This window comes from Panthera uncia, chromosome B1 (assembly GCF_023721935.1).
Source record: "Panthera uncia isolate 11264 chromosome B1, Puncia_PCG_1.0, whole genome shotgun sequence".
NCBI lineage: Eukaryota > Metazoa > Chordata > Mammalia > Carnivora > Felidae > Panthera > Panthera uncia.
The window spans coordinates 127,249,889-127,268,129 of record NC_064811.1 but is presented as its reverse complement, the minus strand read 5'-3'; the positions used below and the strand labels follow the sequence as shown (position 1 = coordinate 127,268,129).

Here is an 18,241-nt window from a genome sequence, read left to right as displayed (position 1 = left end):
TAGATCAAGATTGATGGTAAAAGCTGCTTCAGAGTCAACAGGAATAACAGGATTCTAGAGGCCAGCTTGGCAGCACTAGGCCATCAGAGGCAATGGGGATGTAATTATCGTCACATATATTAACATGAATTAATCTTAGGGACCTAATGTTGATGAGGGGGGTGGGCAGGTGAATTCTAGAAGAATACATGGATTGTTTGGATTTTAAAAACATGCAAAGTGAAAATGTAAGTATGTGTGAGAGAAAGAGAGAGAAAGAGAGAGAGAGAGAGAGAGAGAGAGAGAGAGAGGTTAGTAAACACAAAACTAGAATACTAGAATAATGTAGAATAATGGGTTCTGGAAGAAGTGGGAAGAAAATAGGGATGGAGGGAGATGTATAATAGGACTTCTAAGGTATTGGTAATATTTTCTCTCTTAAGTCAGGTTGTGAGTACACAAGTGTTCATTTTGTTGTTATTCCCTTTACACATAAATTATGCTTTTTGAATGTATTCAATATTTAACACGAATAAAATATAGAAATAAAGCCTAACCATAATTTCTTTCTGTTGTGACTCACAGAAGAGACTACAGGCATCAGATAGATCCAGATTCAAGTCAGGTTGGTTGTACTACCTTAGGGAAGTTAATGAGTCTCTGAGTGATAGGTTTCTCACCAGTAAAATGATTTTGATAATGTCTTCCAAGCAGGGTAGAGGTATGGATTAAATGAGATAATTTATATAAATCTTTTTTTTTTTTTTAATTTTTTTTTCAACGTTTTTTATTTATTTTTGGGACAGAGAGAGACAGAGCATGAACGGGGGAGGGGCAGAGAGAGAGGGAGACACAGAATCGGAAACAGGCTCCAGGCTCCGAGCCATCAGCCCAGAGCCTGACGTGGGGCTCGAACTCACGGACCTCGAGATCGTGACCTGGCTGAAGTCGGACGCTCAACCGACTGCGCCACCCAGGCGCCCCATTTATATAAATCTTATAATCAGTGCCTGGCACATATCAGGTGCTATAAAGTAAATTTGTCCATGCTTCCCATTTTCTTCCCATTCAGAAATTTTCCATCTTCTTCATTTCACTTCATTTCAATTTAATTATTTCCTGTAAGAAAAAAATTATGTTGGGTGGGCTATGCCTTAATTTAAAAAATATTTTAGTTTCAAAAGACCATTGTCTCATTTGATCCTCTCATTCAGTCTGCATTGCCAAGCACAGGTTGCAATATAGAAAGAGCCGCAAGAAATCTTAGCAAATGAATAAATGTGGAAGGTGGGTGTAATGGGCTGAATTGTGTTTTCCCAAAGTTGAAATTCCAATCTCTAGTACCTCAGATGTAACTGTATTTGGAGATAAGGTCTTTAAAGAGGTGATTAAGTTGAAATGATGCCATTAGGATAGGGCTCTAATTCAATATGCCTCCTTATAAGAAGAAGAGATCCCAGGGATGAGCTCCCACAGAGGAAGGGCCATTTGAGGATACGTTGAGGAGGCGGGTATCTGCAAGACAAGGAGAGTGGCTTCAAGAGAAACCAACCTTGCTGACACCTTGATCATGGACTTCCAGCCTCCAGAACTGTGAGAAGCTAAAATTCTGTTGTTTAAGGGGCTTGGTCTGTGGTATTTTGTTATAGCACCTTTGTAAACTGATACAGTAGGACAAGTATTATTATCCCCAACTTATAAATGTGTAACAGAGTCTCAAGGCTTAAGACCTTCACAGATTTACACAAGCAATAAAAAGGCAGAATTGCCCACTGAACTGAATCTAGGTACCAAATTCTTGTTCTTTTCACTATAGCCTGTTACTTTTCAAATTGTGCTATATTAAGATGTTTCAGTCTATATAAACTTAATTTAAATTAAATTCTTATTTTTATCAAAGTAATATATGGGCTGATAAACAATAACAAAAATAAACAAACAAAAAAACAAGGTCACCTGCCTTTTTCCTTCCTCTAATGTTGGCTTCCTTAGGGGCAACCACTTTCAACTCTTCAGGTGTTTTTTTCCTCTTAGTATTTGCATCTAAATAACGTGCTAATACAGGTATGTCATAGTTTTTCAAACCAAGATGTCATCTATTAAGTTTCTATTATTAAAGATGAGTCTTTAATTATCTCAATATGTACAGACACACACCATTATCCCATGCCCTTCATCTTTAAAAAGTTTTATCACCATCTTTGAGGCTTTTCTTCTTCTGTATTATCTGTATTCTCCAGGTTAATTTTCTTTCTTGCTTTCACATTAGGCTTTCCTCAAATGTCTGGTGACCCTCGGCTTTCCATTCATATTTAAGAAAAAGTGTGTTTTCTGCTTTACCCTGCATTTGTGCCTTCAGAAGCAACTAGTGACTTCACTTTTTCCATTTTCTAGGGTTCCATATCAGGGATTGGCTGGTTATTGCTGGACACTCTGCTACAGAAACTTAGGTTTTAGCTTCCTTTTCTCTAAGTTAGCTGTTCCTGTCTACCTACTATTTTCTAGAATTTTCTGACATCTCTTGTCTCCTGTTATCTCCTGTTCTGTTTGTACTTTTTTCTACCATTACTATTATTTTAGGGGGTTTGGGAGGAAATAGAGACAAACATAGGTCTTTAAATAGGAGTCAACATTTCTAATTTTGACTTTTTTAAGATTTTTACTATTAGTCAATAAGCAATGGTTATATCAGTTCAATGCATAATGAATAAAATATGAATGCACAGTGCACAATGAATAAAAATATCTGTAACTATTTTTCCAGTTGCCTCTGTCCAAGCCTCTTTTAAATTTTTTTTTTAACGTTTTATTTATTTTTGAGACAGAGAGAGATACAGCATGAATGGGGGAGGGGCAGAGAGAGAGGGAGACACAGAATCGGAAGCAGGTTCCAGGCTCTGAGCCATCAGCCCAGAGCCCGACGCGGGGCTCGAACTCACGGACCGTGAGATCGTGACCTGAGCCGAAGTCAGACGCCCAACCGACTGAGCCACCCAGGTGCCCCTGTCCAAGCCTCTTTTATATTGAAAACCTCAGCTTGTGTGTTATGGGTAATAAGAGTAATATAATATTTTATACTTAAGTATCACTTACACTTGAAGACTTTCATGCTTAGAGCCAGGTGAGGAGGGTGAACACATGGAGAGAAGGACCAGTGTGGAGTCAGATTCTGAGCGGGCTGAGGAGGCCTTCCACGTGGTGACCTTCCACCTGGTGGCAAAGCCTGAATGGGGGGAGGAGAAGATCCATCCAGAGAGGTGGCATGCCCTGAGAAGTTGGGGGACAGATTCCATGTAAGGTGAAAAGGGCATCCATACTGTAGGATAACCTGTGGTGAGGTGTCAGAGGCCAGGCTTGTTGAAGGGCATGTCTGACTTGGAAATAGCCTGGCACAGGGGTCCTAGCTCAAGCAGCTACGGGGAAGGAGGGGATACCTGCAAGGGGGCAGTGGCAGTGGTGTGATTTTGGTTATATACCAAGTGATTGATCAATAAGTAAGTATATTAAGAATAATGCAAGTCAGGTTTTTCACCCTAGGAGAATGAAGTCATAAATATGGAAACGGAAAAAACTAGAATAAACCTCCAGGTGTTAGGGGTGCCTGGGTGGCTCAGTCGGTTGAGTGTCGGACTTTGGCTCAGGTCATGATCTCCCTGTCTGTGAGTTCGAGCCCCCTGTAGGGCTCTGTGCTGACAGATCAGAGCCTGGAGCCTGTTTCAGATTCTGTGTCTCCCTCTCTCTCTGCCCCTCCCCGACTCATGCTCTGTCTGTCTCTGTCAGAAATAAATAAATAAACATTAAAAAAATTTTTTTAAAAATGTTTAAACTTCCAGGTATTGGATTGGAATTAGACATTTTCAGTGTGAACTCATGAATTGCACTGTATCTATATTTATATGGCATTGATATTAATATATAAAAACAGATGTAAATGTGTATATGCATGTGTGTGTATGTATACATGTTCCCTAGCTCTGTCCATCAAGAGAGTCTGAGACCTGTGAACTCCAAATATAACCAGCAGACCCACCCAGACTGTGGCTTCCAAATACTGTTCTCCACTTAAAGGGACCGAGCAAGGCTCCTTGGTAGAGTGCCAGATTTATCATATAGAAATACAGTAAATATTTAGCAAATAAGAGATTATTGCATGGGACATGCCTATGCTAAACACTTAATTCATTATTTATATGAAATTCAAATTTAACTGATGAACCTTCATTTTATTTGGTAACCCTTATTCTTCAGAGAAATGATTACTTCCAACACTGGGGAAGGGAAAGTACAAGATGAGCCTGGAATATTTTGTTGGGCTAGAAAAAAAAATACTAAAAAAAATGATGGGACAAAACGACATAGAAGCCAATTTGGAGGGGTATCCACTGGCCAAATATAGGACATTGTAAGCATCAAAATAAATAATAATAATAGTAACAGATTATAACTCATTAAACAAGGAAATCATGAGCCCATACAGATATAAATAAAAGAGTAAAATGAAAATTTGATGAGGAATAAAATATTTATTTAGAACTAAAATATCTCCTCACAAAATTAATACTCATTAATTCCAAATGGAAAAAAACAGTAACTTTATTTTGGAGTTACCTAATTGTGGCAAAGCCTGGCAGACTCCATTTTAATCGAATAATTAAACTGGACTTCATCAGTAAAAGGACAAACTGAAACTGACTCAATACAATAACAGCACTATTCTGGTGGTATTTGTGCTAAACATAAACACACCCAAACTGAGGGATATTCTACAAAACAACTATCATCTTCAAAAATATCAAAGTTGTGAAAGTCAAAGAAATATTGAGGAAACATTTTAGACTTAAAGAGATTAAAGAGATGTGACAAATGCAACACACATTCTGAAGTGTACTCTATTTTGCTATCAAAGTTATTACTGGAACAATTAATGAAATTTAATGGCGGACTCAGGACTAGGTGGTAGTTAATGTTAATGTAGTCAATGTTAATGTCCTTATTAGGTTGGCAATTTCCTCCCAAATGGGTCAAGATAAAGAAGTTCTTTAAACTGTACTTACAACTTTTACATGAATTTAAGATTGGTTGAAAATAAAAATGTTTATTTTTGGTTTTAATAGGGAAATGAATATTTAATCATTCTTACACATAGGTCTAAAAACAGAGCTTAAAATGCCACTAATAAGTTTGCAATGATGATGTAAAAGACTAAAAGCCAACCATCTGGAGATCACAAATTCATTTATTTAAGAATGCTCTTGAAATTAAATTGCTAGAATTTTTCAGCTACAAGAAGCAAAAAAAGATTCTGTATATTACTGATACCTGCATGCAAAACATGAAGGAAAATTGCTCTTTAAAACAAAAACAAATGGAAGGTATTTCTGGGATTCAGACAGTGGCATTTCATCTCTGGGGTACATAGTCCTTTTAAGAAAAACATCTTTAAGGGTGTAACGGACTGAACGTTCACATGTTGAAATATTACTGCCCCCACCCCCACTTCCTGCACAGCCATGTACTAAGAGGCGAGCCCTTTGGGAGGTTATTAGGAGTAGATGAGGTTGTGAGGGCATAGGGCTCATGAATGGGATTAGTAGTACCCTTGTAAGAGTTAGCAGAGTGGTTGATGCTCTTTGTTCTTCATCATGTGAGGCTACAACAAGTGGACAATCTGCGACCCACAAGACGGCTTTCACCTGAGCATGGTGGCACCCTGCTCTCGGACTTTCAGCCTCTGGAACTGTAAATTTCTGGTGTTTATGAGCCATCCAGATTGATGGTTTCTTGTTATGGCAGTCAGGACAGACTAAGACAAAGTGTGTCAGATACTGCTGATTTCCTACTCCTTGTCTGTTCTTCCCACTCTCCTTATTAATGGAATTCCAACTTCATTGGGGCTCACTTGGAGCCCCAATGCCCAGCAAAAAGGCTTCTCAGCCTTCTTTGGGTCTAGGCATGGCCTCAAGTTCTCTCAGTGAGGCCTAAACAGAATTGTGCTGGAAATGTTGGGGAGAGAATCTTCATTTCCTCATACAGGCACCACCCTTTCCTTTTCCTTCCAGTCTGCATTTAAATGTGATTCCTGAAAAACAGCCACTTATTTGTGACTCATTAGGCAGCAGGCTTGATGATAAAAGTCAATGTGATGTCGATGGCAATAAGGATGGCAAAAAAAGAAAAGTAGACTAGGTACCTGATGGTACTATGAGCTGCTATGCCAATCTTGGATTCCCTACTAGAGGATTTTTCATTAAGAGAAAGAACGAATCCTCTAAATGTCTATGTCTATTGGGTTTTCTGTTATTTGCATCTGTATACAGTATTATTATTACTATCTTTATTTTATTTTTTAAGTAGGCTTCACACCCAGCATGGAGCCCAATGCTGGGCTTGAACTCATGACCCTGAGATCAAGACCTGAGCTGAGAGCAAGAGTCAGACGTTTAACTGACTGAGCCACCCAGGCATCCCTGTGTACATTATTAAAAATGAGTTTGATGGGATTTTTCATAAAAGGTGAAGACCCAAGAGAGTTGAATGGCTTGTTCAATAAAATAAAAGGAATCTTGTATTTAAGGAGATTGTTTTGGAGAGATATGAGGAATGTGTGTGTGTGTGTGTGGGGGGGGGTGTGGTTAGAGTAGCAGATATAGGGTGATGGAAAGAGACCTGATAAAACACATAATCAGTGAAGAAAATCCCTAAGCTTGCAATTGGCCAACAGTTTTAGGAAAAGTTCTGACATTGATTTTGAAGTTGTTTCCTGTGCTATAGAAGTTGGTTTTTATACTATAATAACCACTTGTTACCCTTCAACCTAAAAGTGCACTACATAGAACCGTCTCATGTTGATGAATGGAAATAGTAGTGTCCAGTGCAGGGCATGGCATTGAAATAATTTGAACAAGCCAGCCACAGTGGAGAGAGGTGGCTCTGAACTTTTCATAGCTTATCAGATGGTAGGTCATGACATTTTATTTGGTTTTAAAAGAAATGTCAACCCTGGAATAAAAGGCTGGAGAACCTGAGGATTTCATCTTTGGAATGGCAGCCTATTTGTTGAAAAGGCAGCCTTAAAGAAATACCTGGAGGGTATTGGTGTTCTAATATGTGGTACTTCTTTCACGGAAGAGTCAATCCCTAGAGTTCTTGTTTTCTTTTCTCTAGAAGTTCTTTTATAGTTTGGAACTGAGAATGGAACTCAGAACTCATGTTTCTATAAAAACAGTTTAACAAAGGGGGTTTGCATTCTCATGTCAGGCCACAAAGGCTTATCAAACCCAACCTCACTAGACTGGAATACTAACATAAGGACTTGCTATTCTTTATGTTTCTAAATGCAAACTCGGTATTAAAGTCAGAAACTTCACATAACTTTACATTCTGCTCAGTTCACTGTCTGATTGAGGTCAGATAGAACTCCCCTGCAGAGCAACTAAAGAATCTGAACTCTTAGCATGTGATCTAGTGTCTTAGCATCCTTTGCTTTTAAGCATTGTAGACAAGGGAGAAGTCACAAGCTGATTGTCTCAAAGGAGACTTTAGTTTTTTTGTTTTTTTTTTTTTAACATTTATTTATTTTTGAGACAGAGAGAGATAGAGCATGAACAGGGGAGGGGCAGAGAGAGAGGGAGACACAGAATCTGAAACAGGCTCCAGGCTCTGAGCTGTCAGCACAGAGCCCGACGCGGGGCTAGATCTCACGGACCGTGAGATCATGACCTGAGCCGAAGTCGGACGCTTAACCGACCAAGCCACCCAGGCGCCCCTCAAAGGAGACTTTAGAATCAAACCTGGGAGTGGCTCTATTACTTTTGCCCGCTTTCCCTTGGTCAGACCAGTTACATGACCCCAGCCTAATAGCAAGGGAAACTGGGAATAGAGTCTTCCTATGTGGTCAGGAAGAGGAAAAAGGAACGTGGGCATCTTGTGCCTACTTTGCAGGGTTTTGTGAAGATTGAATAACTGCATATTCTAGGTTCTTGACAAATGTTATGCCCTTTCCCTCCTTTGAAGTCAGCTCAGTACACACTCATGGTGGTGGCAGGTTGCACTGGTGGTGGGTTCTGATGCAGAGGACTCTTAGTGAAAGGGTTTTGGTAAAGGAAATCAGGCAGATTCTGGTAGAGCTAAGAAGAGGTTGTGGTAGCCTGGAAGGTGGGCAGAGAATAAGAGAAGATAAGAACTGTGCAGTTAGATGCTCTTGAAAGTGTTCCTGGAAAGTTAGGACAAATTCGAGGAGAGGCAAAAGAGGTAATAAGGGTTTGGGCTGGGAGAAAAAAACAGAGCTTTCCAGGAAAAGCATGGTAGGGCGAAGGCGGAAGGAAGCAGTGTCTAAGAAAACGTGTAGGTTGCTTTCAGAAAATAGGGGAATGCTCAGTATCTCCGTGAGTTCCCCACTTATTAAAGCTGCACTAAAGGGTGTCAAAGGTGAATGAAAAGCTACTGGGTAAAGGGAGACCATCCTCCACAAAAATGCATAATGTTTTTAGAAAAAAAAATATACAATGCTCTTAAAATATAACATTGTCAAAGACAGAAATGACATAATGTAAAATAATTATTTCCAAATATTCTTGGAGAGTCCAGTTTTCCGTTTCTCCAAAAATATCTACATTTAAATAGGATTGAAGAAAAAAAATAAATATGATTGAAGAGTGCAATGTGTGAAACTTGATTGGATCCAGATTGGGGGAGGGCACACACTATCAAAAATATTATTGGTAGTTTATATTTGAAATTTGCTAAGAGAGTTCTGAAATGTTTAAATGTCACCACACACGCAAAAAGGTAACTATGTGAGGGGATAGATGTGTTAACTAACCTCAATGTGGCAATCATTTCACAAATACGTATGTATATAAAATCATCATGTTGTACACCTTAACCTTGTACGGTGTTATTTGTCAAATTATATTCCAATAAAACTGGAAAAAATACTTGGGACAATTAGGGAAATCTAAAAATGAAGTACATATTTCGATGTAGATTTCTGTTCATTTTCTTAGGTCAGATTAAAGACTGAAGTTAGGTATATCCTTTTGCTTAGGTGATACCTGCTTAAGTCCTGGGAGTGAAGCAATATGATGCCTGCAACTTAACTTTCAAATGGTTCAGGAAAGTGTAAAGCTAATAGAGCAAAATGTTAACAATGACTGGATCTAGCTAAATAAATATGCATTATATTACTTTTCAGTGTTTCTGTATTTAAAAAAAATTGTCATAATGAAATTCTGAAAAATGACAACAAAATTGAAGGTTTCTAGCATGTAATCATTTACTTGCTTATCAAGAGAATAAAAGTAGTCACCCATTTACTTATAGATCATCAGATGAAAATATATTCTGGTGGTGCCTGGAGTCAAGTATCAAACCTGACACATACTAGGGAGTAGACTAGTTCCACGAAGCTAGAGATTAGGTCTGTTTTGCCATTACATGTTCAGCACTTAGTTAAGTGCTAGGAAATAGTAGATGATAAGTAAATTTTTGTTCACTGAATTGTCAAGTAAATGGGAAAACTCTATGCTTATGATAGATATTCTAACACTTTTATATTTTCTACATTTCACTGCCTTTGGGAAGTTATGGTAAAAATAGACATATAATATTGCTGTATCCAGTACCTTTGGCGAGTCCTTACTGTTAATCCAATAGCTCAGCCTTGAATTTCAAGCCAGAACATTTTAAAGCCTTTGCTCCTCAGAGTTAAGTTACATCTAATCCTACCTTATCAGGATTTTATTAGGTAAACACACTTTGTGACTATTAATAATAAAACCAAATGAAGGGTTTTTCTGAAAATCTGAGGTTAAGTTATCAAAGATTATAAGTGATTTACTTATTTTCTGTTAAAACTAGTAATCATCTATAATTCATTTTTACATCTTTTTGCAAATCCAGTTGATGATAAAGGCAACACAGGGGTGATCTCATCAGGCAGTTGATAGGTTTTCTAGGTTGATTTGTTCTTGGATTTACAAATGTCATTATGTTCTGACATTCAACATTTTTAAACAGCATTATTAAATTATTAGGGAGCTGATCATGTAATCCAAGGGCCTTCTCTGAATTATTTTTCACTACTAACCATTGCTTTCTTTTGCACAATTTTTTTCTTGGATACTGAGAAAGTATGGTGGTTCTCTGAAGAGGCGATAAGGTTTAGTGAAGGAAAGAGTGGAGAAACCTTCTTCTTCTTTTTTTTTTTTGAGGGGTGGAGGGGCAGAGAGAGGGAGAGAGAGAATCTTAAACAGGCTCCACGCTTAGCACAGAGCCCCACGTGGGGCTTGATCCCACAACTGTGAGATCATGACCTGAGCTGAAATCATGAGTTGGCCACCCAACTGACTGAGCCACCCAGGCACTCCTGAGAAACCTTATTTTTTTAAAAAACAAGTTTCCATGCAATCCCTTTATAGAATTTATTTATAATAATCTTTAAAATTGTATTTATTTATTTTTATTTATATCAACCTTAATCTGATTCTAAAGCTGTCAGACTTAAAGTAATCTTATTCAATGACAGAATAAGAAGTTTGCCATGTGGAAGTGAACAGTATTCTACAGACCATTGGAATTAATTTATCTTACTGCTCCAGAAGACTGAGTCCGTGGGATATAATGGCAAGAATACTTATTAGGAGACTTGGGGTGGAGTCCAGGCATCTTATTTACTTGCCCTTTTGACTCTAGGTAAAATACTTAATTTCTCTGGGTCTCATCTTCCTCCAGCTTTAAAATATCGCTGATTTGGGGGTGCGTGGGTGGCTCAGTCAGTTGAGCATCCGATTCTTTTTTTTTTTTTTATTAATTTTTTAATGTTTATTTATTTTTGAGAGAGAGAGAGAGAGAGAGAGCAAGTAGGGGAGGATCAGACAGAGAGGGAAACACAGAATCCAAAGCAGGCTCCAGGTTCTGAGCTGTCAGCAGAGCCTGACGTGGGGCCTGAACTCATGAGATGTGAGATCATGATCTGAGAAGAACTCAGACACTTAACTGACTGAGCCACTCAGGCACCCCAAGCGTCAGATTCTTGATTTTAGCTCAGGTCATGATCTCATGGTTTATGGGATCAAACCCTGTATCGGGATTCTCGCTGAAAGTGTGGAGCCTGCTTGGGATTCTCTCTCCTTCTCTCCCTCTGCCCCCTTTCCACTCACATGCACTTTCTACTTCTCACAAGATAAATGAATAAAAACATTAATAAAAAATAAAATATCACTGATTCAACACAAAGAACTGACAGATATGAAAATGATAAAGACAACCAAAGAGAACATGTTGGGAAAATTTGCCAGGAGAGACATGTATGGTATGTATTCAATATTACTGAGTAAAATTAGAAAACAAATAAACCCAACAAACCATGTATTTTAGCAGGGACTTCAGAAGGAAAGAAAAAGTCACTGTGGCTTATAAAATGAATGAAACTGGGAAATGAAAAAAAGAAGTGTGTAGGGGAAACAATTTGTTACATAGTTGCCTATAACATACAAAGTAACAAAGGACAGAATTCAGTTACATAGATTCAAGAGAATAAAAATTGCCTTTACATACTTGAGGGAAACTAACAACAAAACCCAAAACCACCACAAGAAATTCCAGCAATAATAGTTGAAAGCATGGCATTATTTTGTAGGGTAAAAAATAAAAAATAGTTTTATCCTGTTTTTAAGAAGTTTATAATCAAATTCATAAAAGATAATTAGGTAAGCTATATTTTGGAAAGAGTCGTCCCAAATATAATTCATTAGGTAGCATTGCCTTACCTGAAATAAATTGTTCAAATGTGGACTATAAAAGGATATTGGAAAATCAGGCATCTCAGGTACTGGGCATGAAAAAGTCAATTACACACTTCACAAGAGGAAATCCAAATGGCTACTGGATATATGAAAAGGAACTCAATAGCATCAGTACTCACAGAAATGTAAACTCAAACCACAATGACATCCTACTGCACACCCACTGGACTGGCCAAAGGACTGGCAGCGCTGAGTGTGGCTGAGGGTGTGGAGCAATGGGACTCACGTACGTGGCTGGCATGAGTATAACACTCTAGAAGCAGCCCCCAGGTATATATCATACAGAAACTTGTATAAATGTGATGGAATACACACACGGAGAATGTTCACAGCAGCGTTTTTAACAGTTCCAAACTGGAAACGATCCAGATGTCCATGAACAATAAAATGGCTAAATAAATTATGGCATATTGCTACGATGAAACATGGTAATATGCAGCAATTAAAATGAACAAATCACAACTATATGAACAACCTGAACAACATATGGCTTCCAAACGACATTGTGAGAAAGCGGCAAGCAAACAGGTTACATATTATGTTATTCCATTTAATAAAGTTCAAAAGAAAGGGCAAAACTAAACAATATACTGTTTAGGGATGTACGCTTGTGAAAAAACAATAGAGAAAAGCAAGGAAATGATTATCACAACAAGTTAGAATAATGGCTACCTCTAAAAGAGAGGGAAAGAGTTGTGCTCAGGAAGGTCACCAGGGGGGCTTCTAGGATGCTGGCAATGTTCCATTTCTTGACCTGGTTGGTCACAGGCAGGTTTCTTTTAGAACTACTCATTATACTGAATAACTGCTTTATGATTTAAACGTATATTTCACAATAAACATGCTAAAAGTAATTGAAGACTTTAGATGGCATTTCTAGAAACTTTACCAGATGTTTTAGCTTATGAAATCTTGACAGTAAAAACCACTGATGTGGGATAATAAAACACTGATTAAATCGTTTATCATAAGAACTCACTTCTCAAGTGCAGAAGAACCCTACAAATAACCCTTTGTTATATTTTAACATAGTATGTAGATCTTTATCACACACAAACTGATGAAGCAGGGAAAAGTACTGTTACCTGAAATTTCAGATTTTTTGGAATTTTGAACAAACTAGCTGTTTTCTCCTCTGGATTAATAAGAAGTAAAAGAAATAAAGAGATGCAGACTAAGTTGGAAATGTATGAACTTCCTCCTCTCCAGTTGCCAGTTCCAGCTGTTTCCTCCAGTTATCACGCTGGGTGGTGAGGTGGGTGGATTTTGCCCAGCAAGCTTAGTGCTGCTGTTACTTCATAAGTAGGTGGATGAGGGCTCTCCTGAGTGCTATTCTGTTTCTCACTACTGAGGTTCTAAGGTGGAGCCACTGACAATGAAAACAGATCAGGCTGCTGACAAACCCCATGTGGTGCAGTACATACTTTTCTGGAGGCGTCCTCGGCTGCGTTGCAGAGCTCTGATGTTTGCGCTCTTTATCCAAAGCCCACAGAACTTAAAATCTGAGGTGCTCAGGCTTCACAAAATCTCCTAAATCGGCGGATTTTACTCATTCAATTTCCAGCAGGAAATTAGGAAGGGGGAAAAACCAAATAAAGATTTATTTTGTAACCAGGTGGGGCTATAACTGCTGGTCACATTCCCTGTGAGTCCTATTTGGAAGGACATGGCAGGGCATTGGTCATGACAAGGCAGTCAAATCCATGCTAGCTTAAGCAGGATAGTTAGCCTGGCTCTTGGAACTTCGGACAGTTGGGCAAGTGCCACTTTGTGAGTCTCTTCTTGCTTTTGCAACATCCGCTTCCCCACTTCCATTGATCTTTCTGCAGCATTTTAATAAAAATGAGCCCTTGGATTCACCCAGTTAGAAGTTTCCTTGGTATACTGTTTGCGTATGGTGGTGATAGAAACCCCGAGCTTCCACAATTTGCCTATAAAAACTTGCTCCTTATTCCCTAAAGTGGAAAGACTTGTAATATCCATTAATGCTGCTTCCCAAGCAGGTAGGGTGTGCCAGGGTCCGGTGACAGAACTCTAGAATCTGCTTCCTTTCATCATTGCTGCCGCTTTCATCTCCGTCTCACGCTATTCCCCCGGACAGGTGCAAGACAGATTCTGAGGATTCTGGTCCTTTCATCTTAAAACATTTCTTTTCCTAGAGAACTACACTTTCAACTTCATGAGTTTTTATTTGAACTTACTTTCCAGGATAACATATGTAGGAAAAGCTGCATAATCGTACTAATACCTAATTTAGAGAGGAGATAGCTTTGGAGTCAGACCTGAAACACAGGCCAACATTTCTTGATTATGGTTCTAGATGGACACTTATGAACAACCAAGATCAGCTCTCCAAAGCTTCATACAAGCAAGAATGAGTACTAAAAGTGAGACAATAAAGTCAAATATCGTTCCGTAATCTCCGGGAGGACGGCTCCCTTCCCTCGCGTCGGCAATTCGCCCCCCTTTACACTAAAGACACAAGTTGTGACACCGTACCTAAACCGCACCCCTATTTCCTTTCGTGGCGGGGCGGGGGGGGGGGGGGGGGGGCTGTATTACCACTCTCTTCTTTACAATGCCCCGCAGCTTACAAAACGCTTACACTTCCATCAACTCCTCTGAACTCCGCGGGTACCTCGGAGGGAGGCATTCATTCATCAAACATTTGCTCGGCCGGACCACACGTTATCGGGTGCTAGGTCTCGCCCCAAACCGCGGGAAGGGTGGGACGCTCGCTCCCTGGAGCAGGTGCAGCGGAACGGACGTCGGGCAAGTTCTCGCCCAGTCTGGCTTTTCGAAGGCCCATTTGGGGCGATATGCCTCACCTTCGGGGGGTGCGCGCCCGAGCATGGCCGTGCGGCCTGGGCCTTCCTCCTTGCTCCCAAAGGAGCCGTCACCACCTGCCCTGAAGGAAACCTCTACAGAGCAAGCTCTCCCCGCCGCCGTCGGGTCAGGGGTAAGATCAGGCGGCAGCTTAGGCTCCACTCGGCTCCTCCCCTTCCTCTCTTCAATTCTGACGCGGCCGTAGAGGCGGCGGCAGCCGCTGCTAGTCCCGCGGCCCGAGGCGCACCCACCCGCTCGCGGAGCCCAGACTTCCTCTTCCCTTGCAGCGTCATCAGAGCGCGCTGGAGTCAGCCAGGGCGGGGTGATTAGAAAGGGAAAAAAAAAAAAAAAAAAAAAGGCCAGCGGAGGAAACGTCCCGGCGGAAAGAAAAGGGAGGGGGTGAGGGGAGCTGTTGCTAGGTGACTTGCGTCATCGGGCCGCGCCGCTTTCCTCCCGCCCCTCTCTGGAGTGAGGCGAGAGCCCCGCACAGAGCGAGCGAGACAGCGAGCTGAGCTCCGGGCGCTACCGCCACCGCAGCGGAGAGCGTGAGAGCGAGGGAGCATCTGAGAGACCCAGCCTCCGCGCACTGGCCACGGCCGAGACCTTCGTCCTGACCTGGACCGGCGGGAGTCGCGGCCACCCCTCTTTTCCCCCCCTCACCTTCCCGGCCGGCAGCGGCGGCTGCACACGCCGGAGCCCGAGCCGGAGCCGGCGGCTGGGGGGGCTGGGAGGCGGCTACCTCAGGCCGGGACTAGTCAGCTGCTCCGCGGTGAGAAGACGCTGAGGAGGGGGTCGCAGCTTCTGTCTCGTCCCGGGGCGCGGGGCGAGGGACCCCCAACGTGTAGGGAGGGGGTCCCAGCCGCAGCGACACATGCGGGAGCCGGGAGCGGGGGCGGCGCCGAGCGGAGCCGGCCGGGTCCCCCACCTCGCCGCCGCCTCGGCCACCCGCCCGGGGCCATAGCATCTTGCCCCCGGAGTGTATGAACCCGGGACCCACGCTCAGCAACCACCCCCCGGCCGGGGGGGCGGGGACCCCAATGTGAAGCGGCGGCCCCGGCGGCGGGGAGAGCAGGACCGGCGCCACCGTCCTTTCCTTACCTTCCCCCTCTCCTCAGCCCCCTCGCGAGGGGGGGGGGTCTTTTCCCTCGGCCTGTCGCCGGCCCCCCGGCTCCTCGGCAGGACTCCGGGAGGAGTTCTTAGAGCCCCCTCCCCCGCCCCAGCCCCGAGGGCGGCGGGGCCGGGGGGGACCCGGGGGGCCGGCCGCAGCCTCAGCCCAGAGGAAAACTTTATAAAAGCAAAATCTGGAGCCTCCCAAACGTGACTGTCCCGGGAGAAGTGGCCCAGGACGGGCAGCAGACACAGCCTGAAGGGACCCAGGAAGAGGAAAAGCGGAGGTAAGCGGGGCCGCTGCCGCCTCCTCTGCTCCGGCAGCGCGGAAGAGACCCGGGTGACCGCCTGGCTCAGAGACACAAGCACCGCTTCTTCCTCAGTAACGCGCCGAGCCTTCCGCAGCTGCCGCTTCAGAGCGAACGAGGAAGGGAACCAGCCCACTTTCTCAGCGCCACGGCTCTTCCCTAAAGTGTGAGTGGCCCCGGGAAAGGGAACGGAGGGGTGGAACGTGGGAGGATACCGGTTCGCTCTCCTGGAGTTTGGCTGATGTTTGACCGGAGTGTTGGCAGAGCGTGGATCAGAGGGTGTATCTTTATGTTTACAGCGAGGAGGAGGGTCTTGGATCGTCCCCTGGTTTCGAACATTTAATACGTGGACTAGGCAAACTCACAGGTTCCCTTAGGGGAGTTCTGCCCCTATCCAGGGTGGACACTTGCACCTTTCTGGCCAGTAATTGGCAAAGGGAAATTGAGGAAGCCAAAGCATATGTGCACACAAAGGACATCTCTGTAATACACCTTTTCCTGGTACAGCGGGTGTGAAACCCCGCTGTGGTTTTTGTTTCGGGGCAACTCTTATTTGGGCTCCCACGAGGGAACCTTTTATCCTGCGAACCCCTGAAAGTAAAATTCCTTTCTTCTTTTGCAGTTTTCCTTGAGAGATTTTCATTTCGGTACCTGCTGGTGCAGGAATTTTTTTTACCTCCTCATTTCTTGGGTCCAGTTCCTGTGCAACAGGACACTGTGACAGATTTCAGTTACTCAGGAAATTCTGAGTTCTTGTGAATCACAGCTTACTTGGAGGAGAGCATCTAGTACTTTAACCAGTTTTTAAAAGTTGTTACATTTTTTCCTTACCCAAATGCTTTTTTTTTTTTTTTAAATGTTTGGGTAGCATATGTCCTAATTGCTGGCATTTTTTTTTTTTTTTTTGTACTTGGCAGAATGACTTGAGACTTGCTTGTTTGAGTTATCTTTACTTCCCTATCAAATGAGGAGAAACTTTTTTTTCAAATGAGGGGAAACTTCTTTAAGTTTGTTTTTACTTATTTTGGGAGAGAGATCCTGTCTGCTCAAGTGGGGGAGGGCCAGAATGAGAGAGAGAGAGAGAGAGAGAGGGAGAATCCCAAGCAGGCTCCACACTGTCACGCAGAGCAGGACACAGGTCTTGATCTCACCAACCGTGACATCATGACCTGAGCTGAAATCAGGAGTCAGTTGCTTAACCAGCTGAGCCACCCAGGTGCCCCTGAGAAACTTTTTGGTATTAAACTCTTTGAAGAACGATTATTTCCCTTCCCTTCCATTCTTGTGAAGGTGAAGTCTATAAAAATCTTTCATTTGTATCTTAGGTATCCTCTCTAGTGTCAACTTGACATGCGGGAAAGTAATGAGCATTTCATGTACTTCTACAGACCTTAAGGGTTCAGTACAGGGTAGAATTTTATTTAATAGAACACTGGCAGTACTATGCTGAGAGTTGTAGTTCCTCCAGACAGCAGTGTGGACTCACACCCTCTGAAGCCACTGCTGAGAGAAGCTTTTTGGGAATGAACGTGAGCCGAGGGTTATCTGTGCTAACTTCGTCATTCAGGATCTTGACTAAATGTATTTAAAACTTTCTCAAATAGTGTTTGCATCTGTACTTTTTCTCCTTGAGGTAATGAGTTCTACAAGCTTATTAGACCCTAAATTATTTAACAGTTCATTTATTTATCCCAAACCTGTCTCTCTAAAGTTGTAAGACACATCCAGAGTTCTTGTTCTGAGAAGCGCTAGAACAAGCTGGAGTTCATCTTTTCTTGGTTTTATAGATTTTCATTGTTCCTCTTTACCGTCATCTTTCCTGACTTTGTGTGTCTGTCTTAGAATGATATCTTTCTATCCCTTGATCACTTTGCCCTCCTCAGGAACTTCTCCAGCTATTTTGTTTCTCTTTATATATTTGTGTTTGTTATGCTTTTTAAAGGAACCTTAGGTTCTGTCTATTTTAAATGGGTACTACATGAAAATACTGATTAGTGGATATAATGTTAGATGTGGAATCAGAAGCAAATGTCTCTGGACCTGTTTGCTATCTTATTTTGAGACCTTGAGGAAGTTACATATCCCATGTTTCACAAAGATGGGAAGAAGAGAACTCTAGTCTTGGCATTGGCTGTTTTTTGGGGGCAGGAGGGGGAGACAAACCAACAAACTATAATTTGAAGGTAGATTTGTACTCTATCAAAGTTGCTTACTAAC

At 42.0% G+C, this 18,241-nt stretch overlaps 1 protein-coding gene across 4 annotated transcripts in view; it reads left to right on the top strand.

The window, feature by feature from the left end:
• FBXW7 (F-box and WD repeat domain containing 7) overlaps nt 1-18,241 on the top strand; it is a 512,478-nt gene that overhangs the window by 272,426 nt on the left and 221,811 nt on the right. For 3 of the 4 annotated variants that reach the window (XM_049632298.1, XM_049632297.1, XM_049632294.1), the window contains exon 1: nt 15,058-16,190. The exons of the other annotated variant lie outside the window; for it this stretch is intronic. The gene's annotated coding sequence lies outside the window, so the exon portion shown is untranslated. Of the gene's footprint in view, nt 1-15,057; nt 16,191-18,241 lie in introns of those variants that run through there. 4 annotated transcript variants of the gene reach the window in all.